Genomic DNA, 18066 nt, shown 5'->3' with positions numbered 1-18066 from the left:
TGCTATTCTTGTCCTGTTGCAAATAGGAGCAACCTGAGGCCCAGGTAACAGAGCAAACAAGTTGAAGGACTAGGATTTGAACCCACATTACTAGTACCCAGCCTGTGTAGCAGCCAGGTTCCAGTTGGTGTTCCTTTTATGCACAAATCTATGGTGCCTGTGCATCCTAAGTGGATAATTTGTGAGTTGGGGGGCCCTTAAGAATGGTAATTCCCCTTCTATGGGGCTATATGTGTCTGCTCAGGAGCTATAACAAAATACCAGGGATGGCTGGCTTAAGCCAGAAATTGGTTTTCTCACAGTTCTGGAGGCTGGAAGTCCAGAATCAAGGTGTTGGCAGGCTTGGTTCTCTTGAGGCCTCTCTCCTTGGCTTACAGGTAGCTGCCTTCTCTCTGTGTCCTCACATGGTCTCCCTCCATGCATGTGCATCCCTACCTCTCTCTCTCTTTCCAAGTCTCCTCTTCTTATAAGGACACCAGTCACATTGGATCAGGACCCACCCGAACAGCCTCATTTTAACTTAATCACCACTTTCAAGGCCCTGTCTCCAGTACAGTCACACTCTGAGCTACCTTGGGATTAGTACTTAACATATGACTTTGGAGGGACACAGCCCAGCCCATGACAGGGGTCTTCTTCATATTGGAGGGTTCTCCTTGGGGTGGCCCCTTTTCCACCTGTGCACAGGTCTCCAGACCACCAGGGGAAGCGAGTGAGCCCAGAGCTGCAGGCTGTAAGGCCGAGAGAGCATCCTGGTGGTTACGGCCACATGTCCCCTCACCCTCCCTGTCATGTTCTGTTCAGAACAGCATCCATTCTCTTCACACTGTGGAAAGTTTTGTGGCCTCTTGTATAACATAAGACAAGCTTTCTGCATTGAAATTGTTCAAGAATAGGGTTCCAATTTCCCAGGAGCACGTAAAGTGTTGCCAGAAAAGCAGACTTGTTGGAGATTTATGTCGGTTTTTCTGACATAGTGAAGATTTCCCTTTGTTTCTTGGAACTGACTGGAGTGTGCTTGCCAAAAGAGCGCCTCAGAAGGAGCGGATCATTTTCTCTTGTCCTCCTGTCTTCTTTTTTTATTTCTTCTCAATTTAGTTTCAGGTCAGAGCTTCATGAGGTCGCTGAAGCTGTGAAATCTGACAGACTCACCATCTGAGCAAACAGACTGTCCAGGAACAGGTTTTATTTGGCTCACCAAGGCAAAATGACAGTCTGGGAAAATCCCCAGTCTTTCCATTTTGTTTTTGCCTGAGCGAGTTTGGTTCATTTCAACAGATATTAATTGAGCATCTTCTTTGTGCCAGGTACAATGCCAGGTGTCAAGGCTGTGAAGTTGGGTAAGCCCTTGCCCTGTCCCGAGCAGGGTGGATGGGTGCGCGCGCGCGCGCGCACACACACACACACACACACACACACACACTTTCAAGGTGTGTCCCATTCGGCCCCAGAATGTGTATCTGGCGGGGCTGCTACCACCTGTGCTCACAGGCTGCTGACCCACCGAAACAACTTTGTAACTGTTGAAAGAAGGTGCTACCTGAGCTCCCTGAGTGCCCACTGCTCTGGCCTGCATTCATTCTGAGTAGTGGTGTCTGTGCCAGACCAGTTGTTAAATATTTTAAATGTCATCATGGGAGGGCACATGGATGGGAGGGGTTGGGCTGAGTGTCAATTGTTGGTGAAGGCCATTTGAGGGAGGTCAATACAAGGTCATATTTTGAGTAGAAGTTCAGTAGATAGACCAGAGAGGAGCAGGAGGAAGGTCATTTTGAGTAGAGGATCTTGGCTATGCAAAAGCACTGAGGCAGGAGACGGTGGTGGACCTGGTGCAGCACCTGGTGCAGCGGTGCGGGGAGGCCCTAGGCTGGAGAGAAGAGCAGGATTCAGGTAACACAGGAGTTTGCATGTCATGTTACCACATCGAGGGCCATGAGGAGGAGAGAGGAAAGGGTTTATTTTGACAATTTATATGGTCCCATTATGTTAAATTAATTATTTAATTTTAAAAAATATAACTTGATTGATTTCAGAAAGAGGAACATCAATGATGAGAGAGTCGTCATTGATTGGCTGCCTCCTGCACACCACCAACTGGAGATCGAGCCCACAACCCTGATCGGGAGTCTAACCTTGATCTCCTGGATCCTAGGCTGATGCTCAACTGCTGAGCCACACCCGTCTGGGCATGGTCCTGTTACATTTTAAATGTATATATTTATTTGCATCCTGACTCATTTTAGAAAGGATTTAGATTCCTAACACATGGCTGATGCTCAATAAATAGTTGTGGAATAAGTTATATACTTAAAGTAAATTATAAAGAAACATAATACAGTGGTACCTCGGTTTTCGAATATCTCCATTGAACCAACATTTCGGTTTACGACTGCTGTAAACCTGGAAGTAAATGCTTCGGTTTCTGAGCGCGCCGCAGAAGTCAAACATGCCACACGGCTTCTGGTTGAGGGCAAGATCCTGAGGCCTAGCTGTCAGCTGTTGATCCCTTGGTTTTTGAACGTTTCAGAATTCAGATGGTCTTTTGGAACAGATTACATTTGAAAACTGAGGTACCACTGTACAATCATATAAACATTTTTGGAGCAAAAAAAAATAAGGAAAAGAAAGAGAAGATGAGGCAAGATTAAAACATAGAATGTGCGACGTGGTTGTCCATGTGCATGGAAGACATTGTTGCTGAGGGGCAGGTGAGGATGCTGGGAAGGTGACTAAAAGAGGCCCTGCCATCGGGGCAAGGCCCAGTGGGGGCTGTGGGGGAAAGTGCAGGGCTCTGGGTGTAAGGCAGAGGCTGTGGGATGCCCCCCCCCTTTGCTCTGAGGTTTTCCATGTCCTTGTTTCTCATAGCTGCTATAACAGAGCACCACAAACTGGGCATTTTAAAACAACAGAAGTTTATTCTCTCATAGTTCCAGAGGCTAGAAGTCCCCAATCAAGGTACCAGCAGGGTCAGCTGAGGCTCTGAGATTAGCTTCTGGTGGTGGCCACCAGTTCCTGGCATTGCTTGGTTTATGGCTGCATCCCACCAGTCTCTGCCTCCATGGCCTTCTCCCACATATCTGTCTTTGCATGACCAGACACATAAGGACACCCATCATGTATATTAGGGCCCCCCCATTCCAGTAGGACCTCATCCTAACTTGATTACAACTGCAAAGAAGATCCCATTTTCAAAGGTCCCAGGACCACAATTGGGATTTCAATAGTTGTTTTGGGGAACACAGCTAAAGCCACCAGAGAAGGTCACATCTGGCCTGAAGGTCCAGTGGAAAAGACATTAAAGGGACTCCTGGCTTGGCTGGTATAGCTCAGTGGTTGAGCATCGACCTATGATCTAGAAGATCACAGTTTCATTCCCCTGGTCAGGGCACATGCCCATGTTGTGTGCTCGATCCCCAGCAGGAGGCGTGCAGGAGGCAGGGGATCAATGACTCTCTCATCATTGATGTTTCTTTCTCTCCCTTCCTCTCTCTCTGAAATCAATTAAAAAAATATTAAAAAAATTTATAGGACATCTGGATTACAACACCTCTTGGACACACCACTGTGCTCAGGTGCAGCCTCCACAGAGGGAGGTGTTACCTGGGGCAGTTCACTACCCATCTGACCAGGAGCTCCTCTCCATCTCCCCTGCCCTTTGTTTTGGGAGCACCTGTGGAGAGGACTGGTCTGCATCTCAGACCCTAAGAAATACTGGTTCAGCTGCACTGCAGATGGGGGCAGGGACAGATGGGACCTTCCAGCTCTCGGAATGATTTCTTAGAAGTATTACTTCATGACCCTCCTTCCTTTTTTTTTTTCTCTTTTTTTTTGGTTTTAAAGCTATTTTGGATCTGACGTATCTTTCCTGGTGCTAATTTGCATTTGCATTTAGGTTTAGAGTATTAGACATTTTCTTCTTACACAGAACAGCAAGTTGTAGGTATAAAGTAGGAGCAATTTGAACCACACATTTTGGGCTTCTGTCATCTATAGGGCATCCTGCAAGCATGGGACACAGTGGTGACTATGTCAGAGACATTTCCTGCCTCTTCTTTTATATTCTACTATGGGAGAGGGAAAAATAAATCAGGGTCTTAGTTGGCTCGATCTCCTGTAACAGCCCCACAGCCTGGACTTCAACACAGACTTACATTCTCACAGCTTGAGAAGTTCAAGATTAAGGCGCCTCCCAGTTCTGTTCTTGGTGAGGGTTCTCGCCCCGACTTGCAGATGGCTGTCTTCTGGCCCTCCCCTCACCTGCAGGACAGACCTCTCTCATAAAGCCACTAATCCCATCACAGGGGACACACCTCGTGGCCACATCAAACCCAGATACCATCTTGGTAGTTAGGTCTTCAACATTTGAATTTGGTGTGAGGGGAACACAGTTCAGTCCACAGCAATCAGTGACTGAGTAACCAAGATTGTGCCTTTGGTGAGGAGCTCTGGGGAAGAGTGCCAGTGCTCACTTAGGGGCTGGTACCTAAGGAGCTCAGATGGGAGGAGGGGAGGAGGGCGGCCTTGTGAAGCCTGGGAAAGGAGTGTTTCAGGTGAGCTGAAGTTTCAAAGGGCCTTGGGTAGGGAACAGCTCAGTGAGGCCAGATGGCTGGAGCTCGGAGGTCGCAGATGGGGGAGGTGGTGCCATTTGGGGTATAGGGAGAGCTGTAGGAGGCCCTGCAGTGGTGTGACTGGATTCTGGTTCTTTGCTGATGACAGTGGCAGGCATGTGGTCAGGGGCTGGCAGGGTGACTCTCGCAGTCATCCAGGTAACAGAGGACAGGGCCTGGCAGTGGAGAGAGGAGAGTGGGCAGCTTTGAGATATCCCATAGGGTTAGACCAGAGAATTTTTAAGTTTTCAACAACTTGAGTAACTAGGTGATCAGCAGTGCAGTATATTTAGAGGGTGAAGCCTGAGGAGAAACAGGTTTAAGGAGGCAAAAAAAAAAAAAAATCAATTTTGAACCTGTTAAATATGAGATTTTTATTATACGTCCAAGTGGTGAAGCCAAGTAGGCAGCTGGAGACTGGAGTCAGGAGCTCAGAGAATAAGTCTGTGCATCATCAACAGGAGCTGGTGTTGAAAGCCATGAACCAGGAGAGGACAGCCACAGGAGAGGACGGCCACAGGAGAGGGGGCGCAGAGGAGAGCGAGGGCCAGGCAGGTCTTTCAGCGCTCAGGGCACAGTGATGGCGATGCAGGGAGCCCCAGGAGGAAGCAGGTTCCTGTGGGTTCACGGAGCCAAGAGGGGGTAGTGGGAGAGGAGGAGCCGATAGCTCTGTGGCCGGCCACTGAGAAGCTGAGATGACAAAGAAGTGTCGGTGTATTTGGTGGCCTAGCAAATAAGGGTGGGCGTGACGTTTCGTAGTGAATATGGCAGAAGGGGGAAATGAACCAATAGAGGGAGGAGTCAAGTCCTTGAGGAAGCGAGAGAATATGGGATACGGAGCCAAACCTGAGGACTCGGCCCAGCCGGGTGTGACTCAGTAGTTGAGCATCGACCTAGGATCTAGGCGATCGCAGTTCAATTCCCGGTCAGGGTGCATGCTTGGGTTGCGGGCTCGATCCCCAGTGGGGGGCGTGTGGGAGGCAGCCGATCAATGACTCTCTCATCACTGATGTTTCTGTCTCTCTCCCTCTCCCTTCCTCTCTCTGAAATAAATAAAGATATGTTTTAAAAAACCCTGACGATTCAACTCTGCTCAGGGTAGGATGTGCCCTCCGTGGCCCCAGGAGGGGAGGGGTGGTAGAGCATGGGCACGCTTGCTGGTGGGCTCTGTGTCCGCTGACCGAGAAATCAGAAAAGGGAGGTGGGCGAACAGGGAGGTGGAAGCCCTAAGTCACAACATCTGGTTATAGGGAAGGCCAAGCACAACACTTTTAGTCTTCCCACCTGGTGAAGGATCGTCCTCCGTCCGAAGAACAGGTGGCCTCAGGCGCGTTTATCAGTGTCCGCCTCCCACTGCATCTGAAAGCACAGCAGTATGTAGATGGAGAAAGAAGTAAGAAGAACAGAGCCTTTTTCCCCGGTTGGGGCATCCGCACTGGCTGGGGCGTCTGCACTGCACATCTGGAAGGAAGGAATGGGACCTCGGTGCTTAACCCAGGACAGACTGGCTTATGTGGGAGGGCCCAAGCTCCTTGACCTTGACTTCACACCTGTTCCTGTCCTAACTGCTTAATTCCTGTCCAGCTCCCCAACCCCCATTTTTCTGAGCCCCACCCTTGCCCAGGGATCTTCTCTCTCTTGCCTTTTCCTGCTCCACAAATCATTTCTTCTTTGTGGGGCAGGCAGGGACCACCTCATCAGCGTCTTCTGCCCCCCTTCCTGGTGGCTTCAGCTGGTTGCCCTGCCCCATGCTTAGGTCCCGTCCACGCTCCATGTCTCATCTTAGGTGGGCTGTTGCCATGGGCACCATAGGGTATGAAAGGCACATTTGCCCATGTGTGCACACCTGTTATTGACAGAGTGTGTCACTGAAGAAAGTAGACTCAGATTTTTCTGGTCTCTGAACAACACGTTTAGTTACCTATAGACCAGACTGTACAGGTTTTAAGATGAACACGTGCACTTTGGGTAACAGCACCAGTGGCCTCTACAAATGGAATAATTTACCCACGTCCCAAGATCTAGTAGAATTTGCATCAGATTGCAGTTAAAGGTCCATTTGTCCACTTGAATCAACAGTCGTCTCCTCTCAGATGTCCTGATGCACAGCCACATCAGGAATGCATGACAGGCAACTTCGCAGATGGCTGTCTGAGCCCTGCCTGCCTCAGGGTGCCTGAGTAATAGGTGAAATTAAGAGAAAGAAAGTTTTACTTGCCAGACTAAGTTGTTATCTGGGAAGTACCAGGGGCTCATGGTTCAGAGGAACATATCAGTGTCCTTTTCCAGTGTTACTACATTTGCTGTCCTGATTCCCTGAGACCCGGTGGGGGTTTGAATGTTCTCTGTTCTATTCTCAGTCTCTTGGCTTAATTTCAGCATTCATTCATTCACTCATTCATTCATTCATTCATTTGTTCAACAAATATTTGAGTACTGCATGCCAGGCGCTGTGCTACTTGCAAAGGATATAGCAAAGAACAAAACAGACAAATTCTCTGCTTTTATAGTGTGTGTGTTTTGCTGGTTTAAGGCAGAGCATCTCTGGAGAGTGTCAGTTTCTCCAGACATGGGTAACTTTTGAAAGTTTGCTTAGCAGTAACCTCTCTTCTTTCTTGCTGATGGGTATCAGTGTCCAGATTCTTTAGGAGAGGCTAGGCCCCTCTTTAGTCCTGGGGAGTAAATCAGGGTCAGTCTAAGCCCCTCACCAGCGGTTGGTTAACTCAGTTGTTGCCAAGGAGCTGTGTAGAAGCTCTTGGAGACATTTCCTAGCTCTTAAAGAGGGTGCAAGAGTTCTCTCTGCTGGGCTTTGGGAAATGCAAGGACTGGAGGGAGGCAGTGCACTCACCCTGCAGCCTTGTGGTGCATCCTGAGGCGGGGGCTGGCCCAGCTGAAGGAAAACACCCAGGTTCCGGGGCCCTGCTGATGGCTGATGTCCGCCCCATCTCCAGACCTCGGGGGCATGAGATTATACATTTCCCTTCTTGTTCAAGGCTCAGGTTGCGTTTTCGGTAATTTTGCAGCTTGAAGGCAGGCACTTTTCTCTCCCCTCCTGTCAACACCAGCCCTGTTTAACCTTTGGCTAGGTTCCTCTGTTTCTGCACAAGTATATTCTTTCCTAAATTGTCAGGTGCTTGAAGTAATCTCTGCTTCTCTTATGTCACTTGTCTCCAGCACAGCGCCAGGCTAGCCTGACAACTTCCATGTGGTAGGTGCTTACTGAGTTGAATTTGAGTTCTTAGGATAGGAGTTTAAATTTAGTGACTACACGTGGGGTTCTGAGAAAGTATTGAAAGCCAATCAGAGGCCCAAGGGGAGGACAGGCTGATCAAGGCATGTGCTACTGGGCCAGAGGACAGCAGTGGGATGAACGAGACCCCAGCGCGAGGTGCCAGGGAAAATCCATCATGTGTCCTGAGTGCTGTGTTTATCAAAAAGTCCATTTATAAATAATCTGGACAGATAAAGTAAAAGACACTTTATTAGGATTCAGAAGAATTTGTGGCTACAGAATATTCACCCAATCTAGGCCCACAGCTCCTGATTAGCTGCCTGTGCCCCTTGCCATCGTAGGGACCTTTTTCTATCCCAGGGACCCTCCTCCATCCCAGGGACCCTCCTCCATCCCAGAGGCAGTGGGGGCGTGGACCTGTCCGCAGCCTCGCCTCTGCAGAGCTGCAAGCAGGAAAGGCAGGTTTCGGATGTCCACTGCCCCATGGGCCCTCTCTCACCCTTGACCCCGCCTGGCCCCTGGTGTCCTATTCCATGTAATATCTTTATTTTATGATTGTCACCGCAACCCAAAAGCAACTGAGACAGACTCATTAGCCGCGAAGGAGCAGTCCCTTACTGAGCACCTGCTGCATGCCACGTCTGTGTAGACGGCTTTCCGTGCTTTGTCCTGCCTCACCTTGCCAGAGACTCTCGGGCCTACAGACTCTGAGATGCTAAGTGACTTGCCCAAGGTCACATAGCTTGGAAGTGGTGGAATCAGGATTAGAACCTGCATTTTTTTTTTTTTTAGAGGCTCACGCCTTCCACTGGGACCATAGCAATCAGATTTTTCAGACCAAGACTTGGATGCAGACTGCCTGGCACAGAGTGAGAAAGGAATAAAGAGAAGAATCGGATCCTGGCCAGCCGATAGGATAGACCTGTTCTGGGCCCCTTTGCAGGGTGGGCTGGGAGAGCAGCGGGAGTTGGGGCAGCTGTGTTCTGACGTGGCTGTGGCTTTGGACGCTGCTAGGACAGAGTGGTGGCTGAGGGATGCGCAGAGGGCTTCCCAACCGGGTGGGTTTGCCGGGCCAGCCAGCGCTGGAGCTGAGACTCCAGACTTACTCTCTCTTGGCCCAGCTTGGGAAAATATGACACAGCACAGAATAAAATTAAACAGTATTAACCACAGGCCAAAATTGCACCCATATTTTTAAAAGCATTGTGCAGCTGAGACTTCTAAAGCTGGCCCCAGCAGGAGGCTGTCTTGGTTAATGAGAACCTCTGAGCTTCCTGCTCATCCTCAGCCACCCCCAGTGACATCTGCTCAGCCTCAGGTCCCGGAGAGGGGACTGGGAAGGAAATGCCCTTTGCTCTTTGGAGGAGGGAGGGCTCGGCTGAGCGGCAGGGCCTGGAAAGGTCTGGAACCTCTAGCTCCTGGTGTGAAAGCTTCAGGGGCTGCTAGCATCTCTCCTTTCTTCCATCGTCAGACAGGGCAACCACAAAATCAGGGCGGCTCAGGCAGGAGAGGCTGGCTCAGGTGAGAGGGAGGCTCAGGAAGGCTCCCCAGGCCCTGATATCACAGCCCAGAAAGGGCCAGGAAGGAGACACCTATGTTGTCCTGGACTTCCTAGATGTTCAGGAAAGAGCATGGCTTTTAAACAGCTGCTTCTGCTTTATTTCAGCTGCGTCGTGAATTCATGTTGGGTCCCGAAGTAAATTTTTCATTCAGCAACTTGTTTCTCCTTACTTGAAAAATGGGCATGATTTGGGTACCACTGGTGGTCACTGTTAGCTGCCCCCTGCTGCAGAGTGACCCCCATTTCCCTTTCCAGGTTCTGAAGCTCCCTGGGCTGTGGGGAAACAAGTGCTTGGCCTTATCTCTGATCTGAGGTTATGTCTCGTGACCCCTAGTGGTGACAGCAGAGGGAATGGTCAACTCAGACCCAGGCCTGGACCAGGACAGTCTTCATGTTGGTTCTGACACGTCACTGTGCTGTGCTGTTTGTTCTCTGTTGATGGCAGGGAGAGGACATTGAGGAGGGTCCGCCCCAGTTGCCTCCAGCATTCATCCCTCCAGCTCATTAAATTGTCAGCAGCAGCCAATTTTTTTTTCAAGCATAGAAATTGTCTCTGTGATTTAATTCTAGAAAAATCATTGAGGTCAAGTAAAGACTTGGTAAGTAACTTGCTTTGGTGCAAGAGGCTGGGGAGCAGGTGTGCTTTTTCTGGCTCTGAACACCCCGGCGGGCTCTGCAGAGGGAGGACTGACTGTTTCCTGGCATGAAGAAGTTTACAGAGGGACAGCCTGAACTCCAGTCTGCCGCCTCTGGCAGAAGAGACTTGCCCTCTCTGCAGGGAGGCACACGTGCTGGCCAACGGGAGGGAGTGCGTCAGTCAGGGCCTACAGGCCCACGCTTGCTCAGGAGCATGAGTGGGTGGTGCCTCCCCCTTCTTGTCCCCTCCACCAACAAGGTCATCAATGACAAATCACCCAGAGATGGTGAAGGGGGATTGGGTAGGATTTGGATGCATGTTTCTTTTGACCTTGATGGGGCCATGTTCCTTCTGTTTGTAATCTTGGGCTAGAACAACTGACAAATGGTCTGATAGGAAACAAAAGCAAACAATAGACTCACTTGAAAGATACAGTGAATAGAATTTAATTGAATTTTTTTTTCGGTGCAGACATTGATTTGACCCTGGAAGATGTATGGACTAAATCATTAGGGGAATTTAATATACATTAAAATGTAGTTTATTATCATGGAACTTTTTATTGTGCTTGTAGTTGTGTTTTTAATTATTATTTTAATGACTTTCTGTACTTCAAATTGTGATAAATCTATTTTATTTTTAAAAAATAAATGGACTCTAGTTTTACAAGGTGATGTGTAGAGCTGGGCTGTTGATGAGTATTGCTCCTTCATTAATGAGAGTGAACAGATTACAAAGACTGAAAATGAACCGATTTACACACTTAAAAAGCCAATTAATATCTAACCATTAAACACAAATGCTGTAGATTAGTCTCACTGTCTTATCTATTCTCTGGGCTCCTATTGGATCATGTGGAGATTGACTTTTTAAACCAAATAAGCGAAGGAAGCTCTAACAGTGAAAATGCCCAGGACCATTTAAAACAAAGGATTTGGGTCCCAATATGGTGAGGATGACCATGCCATCCTGCCTGCGGCATCACTACTGAAATGAGCAGAGAGGACAGAGGTCACTGGCCAGGCTGTCCTTGAGGGAGAAGGCAGAGGTCAGGAGTTCTGTCAGTAGAATCAGGGTTTGGGGCTGTCTCTCCAGTGGTAAAGACAGATCTCTGCTGACCTCTCTGCTTTGTATCTTCTGAACCTTCTTGAGATCAAGGGCAAATCCTTGTTACGTGTGTGTTGGGGCTTTGAGTACAATCTTTTCAAATGGAGATCAGCTCCCTGGCCACTCTCTCCACACTGAACTCATCCAAGCTGTGCTAAATGTTACATGGTACTAGTGTTCTGGTCACATGCCCCAAATTTCCCAGTACAAACCTCTTGTTTCAAATATTTGGTCCCATCAACTACGTGGGGGTTCACTCCCACTGCATGCTGGTTGGACATACTGACTTTGCAAGGTTGTTGGGCAACATGTCTTGAGACCAGATGCAGGAGAATGTGTGAAACCTGCCACCAGGATTTATTTGCCAGATGGCCTTGAGCAGGCATTTTTGTTTCTATTTTTGTTCATTCAATAAATATTTATTGAGTCTGGGTAAAGCACTGTTCTAGGGCTGGAGATACAGCACTGATCAAGACGGAGAAAATCTCTGTGTTCCAGTGTTTGTGGGGAGGTGGCAAGGAACACAAAGGAACCATCAAAAATAGTGCAGCAGCCCAGCTGGCATGGCTCAACGGTTGGGCATTGATCTATGATCCAGGAGATCCTGGTTCCATTCCTGGTCAGGGCACATGCCTGGGTTTTGAGCTCGATCCCCAGTAGGGGGCGTGCAGGAGGCAGCCGATCAATGACTCTCATCATTAATGTTTCTATCTCTCATTTCCTGTCTCTGAGATCAATAAAGACATATTTTTAAAAAATAGTGCAGCAATATGAATAGTATATTGTTGAATGTCAGATGGGAATATATATATGGAAAAATTAACATGGGTGAGGGGGGCAGGGTGTATAGAAGGGGATATTGCTGCTTTGTACTGTGATTGGGGAAGGCCTTACTGGTAAGGGGACATTTGGGCTGAGACCCAAAGGAAGTGAGAACGTGAGCTCAATGGAGTCTCTTCTAGGCACAGTGAGCTGCAAATGCAAAGGCCCTGGACAGTGGCATGCTGGACTGTTTGGGGAGTAGCAAAGGAGCAGTGTGTCTGGAGTAGAGTAAAGGGAAATGATCAGAGAGGTGGTGGGGCCCGAACGTGCAGGGCTGGTTGGCTGTGGCTTTGGTTTTGAGTGAGGTGGGAGCCTTCTGAAAGGCTTGGCCTAAATGGTGTGCAGGGAGTAAGAGTGTGAACAGGGAGACCAGATAGGAGGCCATGCAGACTTCCAGGTGAGAGGTGCTGGTGGCTTGAGCCAAGGGGACAGCAAGGAAGGTGGGTGAAGTGTTGGATTTTGGACATATTTTAAAAGTAGAATGATAGGATTTGCTCACAAATGGAATATGAGATGTATGAGAAGTAGAGGAGAGAATACTCTCAGATGTTGTGTCTGAGCCACTGGAAGCAAGGGCTATCATCTGGGATGGGGATGGGTGTGTGTGTGTGTGTGTGTGTGAGAGAGAGAGAGAGAGAGACAGAGACAGAGACAGAGAAATAGAGAGAGACAGAGTTCACGTGTGAGACGAGCAGTTTAAGATGCCCAGAGAGAGAGAGAGAGAGAGAGAGGGAGAGACAGAGACAGAGAGACAGAGAGAGAGACAGAGACAGAGTTAGTTCACATGTGAGACGAGCAGTGTAAGATGCCCAGAGAGAGGGAGAGAGAAGGTTAGTTAAGTTCATGTGTGAGATGTCAGTTTTAGGATGCCCAGCAGGTATTCAGGTGAGTTATTTGGTGTACAGTTGGATATGTGAGCCTGGAATTCAGGGGAGATGTCAGCTTGAAAATATCAATTTTGGAGAAGTCAGTGTAGAGATGGTATTGAGAGATGTGAGTCTCAAGATATTCGGAGTGAGTGGAGATAGGGAAGAGGTCCAGGGGCCGAGATTTGGGCAAACCGTTGTTGAGAGGGCAGGATGAGGAGGGCGAGGGGGATGAGCAGATGACCCAAAGAATGACAGCCAGAGAAGCAGAAGAGTCTTACTGCCTGAGTGAAGATTGTGTTTTAGCAAGAAGAGAGTGCTATTAAAAGATGCTAATAGCGAGAGTGAAATCAAGACTGGGGCTTTACTATTGGCTTTGACAATGTAGAAACCATTGGTGACTGTGACAAGAGCTGCCTTGATGGAGAAATGCATTTAATAAAGGGCTAGAGAAGAGAAATTGGAGGCAGCAAGTATAGACACTCTTTAAAGGAAGTTTACTCTGAAGGGGAGCCTAAACATGGAATGATAAAGTTAATTAATTAAAAAGTTTTCAGTTTTCTGACCTTATAAATTAAGACAATGAGTATACCTATATCATAGAGTTATTGATAAGGTTAAATGAGATCTTGTAAACTCAATACTTGGCACATTTGCCAGGGCTGTTATTGATTTTTTGTGATCGAGGTGTGAGCAGGAGGACCTGAGCTGATGAGTCCGGATTCTGGGTTAAGGTCATATCTGCTACTCTCCCCTCCTAAGGTTAGAAGTAAATAAAAAGTTTTGGTAAATTCCCCATTTTCAGCTATTATGAAGTGTCATAGAAAGATCAGAAATTCAGAAGCACCGTATTCCAGTGAAGTGGTTGGCTTATCGATGTGATTGTGCAAATGATACGTGTTGCTCTCCCAGTTCCTATATTCAGCTTTATTGCCTGCCTTGCAAAATGGCACATCTCAAGATGAAAGGCCCTTTGACTTTGAGGTGTAGAGTCTTTGAAGTATAGGTTTTTCTTTTCTGATTATAAAAACACACTAATTATAGAAAAAATGGGAAAGTTGAAGAAAATGTACAAAGCAGAAATTTATCTGAGGCCTCCACACCCTACTGTTAACATTTTAGTAAACTTTCTTCCAGTATTTTAGGAACTCTTTAATAACATATTTGAGATTGTATACTGTTTGTTATACAATCATTGTCCCCAGTCTACAGTTAACCCCTTTAGCACTGGTTAGAGCCCTTCGCTGAATGTGAGGCCCAAGGGATGAGGGAACCCACATATGTATATATGATGCACATACTTGTGACAGAATATCTGAACAAAAGTTTCACTCCACTCCATTTCATTAAAAAAATACCCATATCCACCCTAGATTGATTTCAGGACTCACTGATGGGCCAGTGGATGTGGCATGCAGTAAGAAATTGCCACCCTGGAATGCAAAGTTGGTTCAGGACCAAGGACAGCTGCCACTTACATTCCTGCTGCCACATTTTGGTTCCTTCTTCTGACTCCTGCAGCCTGTTGTTGGATCTTAGTGGTCTTAGAGTCTCATGCCACTTTGTAATTTAAGTGCCTAGTCTTCCTGAAAGGAAAGCCTAGGTCTTCTTCTGGCCTATGTCTTCCATAATGCTTGACTCATCCCCCAGGAACTAATGGAGCTCAAGAGGTGAGGGTAGGAACATTGCTCTGAGGCTGCTCCTTTAGGGTGCGGCTGGCTGCAGATCCACCGGGACTGACTTTGTAGGCTACCCTCACATTGGATAGGGGCCCCCCTTTATTGGAATCTCTTTTTTGCATTACCAGAAAAAAAGACCAATTCAGTCCTTGTCCTATTGATGTTGCCCTATGAGGATGCTTTGAAAAGCAAGCGTTCTTTTCATAATCTGACATTATGTGCATCATCACATCACAAGGTTCTCAGGAAGATATATTAATTGTGCTTGTTACCCCATGGCCCATGCTGCTCTTCAGGTGACACGATATGATGTTTGTGGGCTCCTTATGTTTGATCTTACTGCTTGATGTTACCAAGAAGTAAGAGGAGAGGAAGATCTCTCTTTTGCTTTTAAAGCAATCTGAGATTCTGAGGACAGGGCTCATGTGGTCAAAGGGAAGACTGACATAGACTTATCAGTAGTCAGTTTTTTGAAGCATCTCCTGTTTGTATTTTAATTAAGGCCTTCAGTGGACATAGGCTTGTGTCTTTGGGAATAGGGCATCTGCATGGTTGATTGGCAGTGTCTATGGTTGGAGCCTGGTCCTGTTCTGCCTTCCCAGAGGGATTCTGCTGAAGCAGCATAGCAGTGGGCCCTTTGAGTTGTGTGTCAGCTCAGAAGGCTGTGCTCATGCATATGTTAAGGTCTTCTGAGAGCAAACTCAACTGCTCTTCAAAGCAGGGTGGAACAATTACCTCTAGAAAATTCATGAATTCTTCCCCTGTTTACTCTTCAATTGCAAAAGCTCAGAGCTGGGGTGCTTGCTTGCCCTGTGGGATTCATGATCACAGGTGTTAGCAAATGAAGGCGGTGACTAAACTGAATGTCTCTCATGAAGGCGGGTTATGAAATCCAAACACCTTTCATCTATTAACGGCCACCAGTGGCCTGTAATCAAGTCACACTCTGTTAGCTACACAATTAACTTGTTTGTTTGAAGTGTGAATTAAGGATTTGAGGCATTTGCTAATTAATCTTACTTGCTCCCTCCTTTAGCTGAAATCCCTGTGTTTTCCAAATTCAGGCAGTTCTGAAATTTAAGGAAGGATATCTGTTGACTCTATTTTCTTCCCACATGAAATCGGCTTCTGTTCTGCTTTTGCACAGATGGAACAAAGTGGCTCTCGAGCCTCCCCTCCCCTCCCCACCGCATCCTCAATTCCATTCTCAGTTTTGTAACGTGTGGGAGGCACCTCCCCCTTGCTGAAGCTCTAATAGCTCTCTCCGCTGGAGTGCTGAACCCTTTCTGTGGGAGCAGAGGAGTCTCCCCTTTGCCAGCCTCCTGGGACTCTCTGTTTGTGGCTGTCCTCAGGAACGAGTTTCTTTTGTAGATAATGGGATTCCATTATGGGGTGTTAGGGCTGTTCTCGAACTGTCGGCTGTGAGGGAACATAGTAGGTTTTGATCAGTGGCTTCTGCTTATATCTCCAACGTGTTAATTTTAAGAATGCTTGCTTCTGTTTTCATTAGTCTTATTGGATTTAGGTTAGGGGAGGGGTTAGGATGAGTATTGGGGTTTATTCTGCAAGGAACTTCAGTTCAGGGCTAGGTGGCTCTGCTTTGCTTAGAGGCAGGAAGGACCTGGAGCAGGGCAAAAACGCTCACCTCAGCGCTGTCTCTGAGGCCCCAGGGCCATGTCTGCTCCTTTCAAAGCCTTTTCTGACCTATTTGAATGATGACGAACCACTTCCAAAGCACTCTACTGGTTAATACGTTAGAGCAGAGGTGGAGATTTTTAGCATTGTGGGTGGGGTTATTTATTGGCGGGAAGAGAACATATACATACACACTCACACACACACCCTGATATAAATTTCTGATTTATTTAACCAGGAATTCAGAATTTATCTCAGAGGGAGGTGGCTACCACAAAGGCCAAGTGGAGGCAGGTTATTTTTACATAGCTTGTCCCTTGTTACTAGCTCTTAATGGGAGTTAGCAGTTTGACACTTTCTGTGCAGATAAAATCCTACCAAGGTTGAAAAAGAAGCCAAATCCCTGCAACACTACTTTTGTTTTATATTCAGGTTTATATCACTATTCTGGAAGGACTTATAACAACAATCTATGCTTGTTTAGGCTCGTCTGACTCTTGAGCTGAATGCTTCAGATCAGCAAGTCTACATCTTTATCCAGCTGGGATAGAGGTGAAGGGCAGGTGGTGTTAAAGCAGAACCAGTGTTCAGTTGTCCCTGGATACTATCTCTCCCTCCAGTCTTCTTTGAGAAAGCCTGGATCCTCATGGGCTTTATGGTATCCTCTCTTAGTGGCAGCAGTGGCACCTGCAAAGTTGTAACCCTATTGCCTCTGGCTAGCTATGTCCTTTTTAAAGATTGATGACCTCTCAAAGAATAAAATGGAAATCTAAAAATTCATGGCAAGACTTTTGCTGCTGTTCATGATGGAGTAACTGGAACCAGATTTGTCCTCTTGCCATCAACAATGATAAAACTGGACAAAATATGGGAAATAAATATTTTCATGTTACACAATAGTCAAGGTAGAACTATAGTTCCCAAGAGGAGATTGTGGGTCCTGCAATCACTGTATTTTTCTGCTTGAGGGCATTTCAAAACTATGGTTTCAGGGGTGGGTTCCCATACAGAGTACAGTCAACTTGCAGAATTGGGGAGACAATTGCAGATATCAGAGTTGGGGAGGGTGAGGAGGCCAGAATTTAGAAGGCTGTATATCAGAGAGGACAGAGTCTTGCAGAGATAGTGCTCCAGAAATCTGCCTGAGCCCCCTGGGAAGTTCAGCTGGATGCTAAGCTGTTGAAGTGTAAGGTGACACTCCACCAGTTGGGCTAAAAACATCTAAGGGCTGTAAGGTGAAAAATTCCCCAAGTTCACATAGGACTGGGGGGTGTTCAAACTCTGACCAGCCAGATTGGAGAGTCCTCCTCAAATAAATGGTACATTTAGTACAGAAAGAAAAAGAATAGCAGTAGGGCTAAAACATTTCTAGAGTAAGAGGTGCTGTAGACCCACTTTTATGAAGATAAGAACTAAGTCTTGAGTGGATCAGGTTGATCCACAAATAAATGCCTGCCAGAACACGCCTAACACGCTTTATTTAAAGATATTATGGCTGCCAGTGTTCCATATTTGGTGAAAACTATAAACCCAATGATTCAAGAAGTTCAGCCCAGCCGGGTGTGGCTCAGCGGTTGAGCGTCAACCTAGGATCCCAGGCGATCGGGGTTCGATTCCCGGTCAGGGCACATGCCCGGGTTGCGGGCTGCAGCCAATCAGTGACTCTCTCATCATTGGTGTTTCTGTCTCTCTCTCTCCCTCTCCCTCTCCCTTCCTCTCTCTGAAATCAATAAAGATATATTTAAAAAAAAAAAAAAAAAGTTCAACACACCCCAAGCAAGATAATACAAAGAAAACCACAGCAAGAAAACCATATTCAAATTGCTTCAAATCAGCAATAAGAATAAGTCTTAAAATCAACCAGAGGTGTGTGTGTGCGGGAGAGAAGGAATGCGTTGCAGGTGACAAAGATAAGAACTT

The 18066-nt window shown here is 47.1% G+C and overlaps 1 protein-coding gene across 1 annotated transcript in view; it reads left to right on the top strand.

Annotated features, from left to right (window-relative positions):
- Positions 1-18066, top strand: part of CAMTA1 (calmodulin binding transcription activator 1) — a 689419-nt gene that overhangs the window by 218131 nt on the left and 453222 nt on the right. The window lies entirely within an intron of this gene.

The sequence above is a fragment of the Miniopterus natalensis genome, chromosome 9 (assembly GCF_054644295.1).
Source record: "Miniopterus natalensis isolate mMinNat1 chromosome 9, mMinNat1.hap1, whole genome shotgun sequence".
Lineage (NCBI taxonomy): Eukaryota > Metazoa > Chordata > Mammalia > Chiroptera > Miniopteridae > Miniopterus > Miniopterus natalensis.
This window is presented reverse-complemented; position numbering and strand designations above follow the sequence as displayed.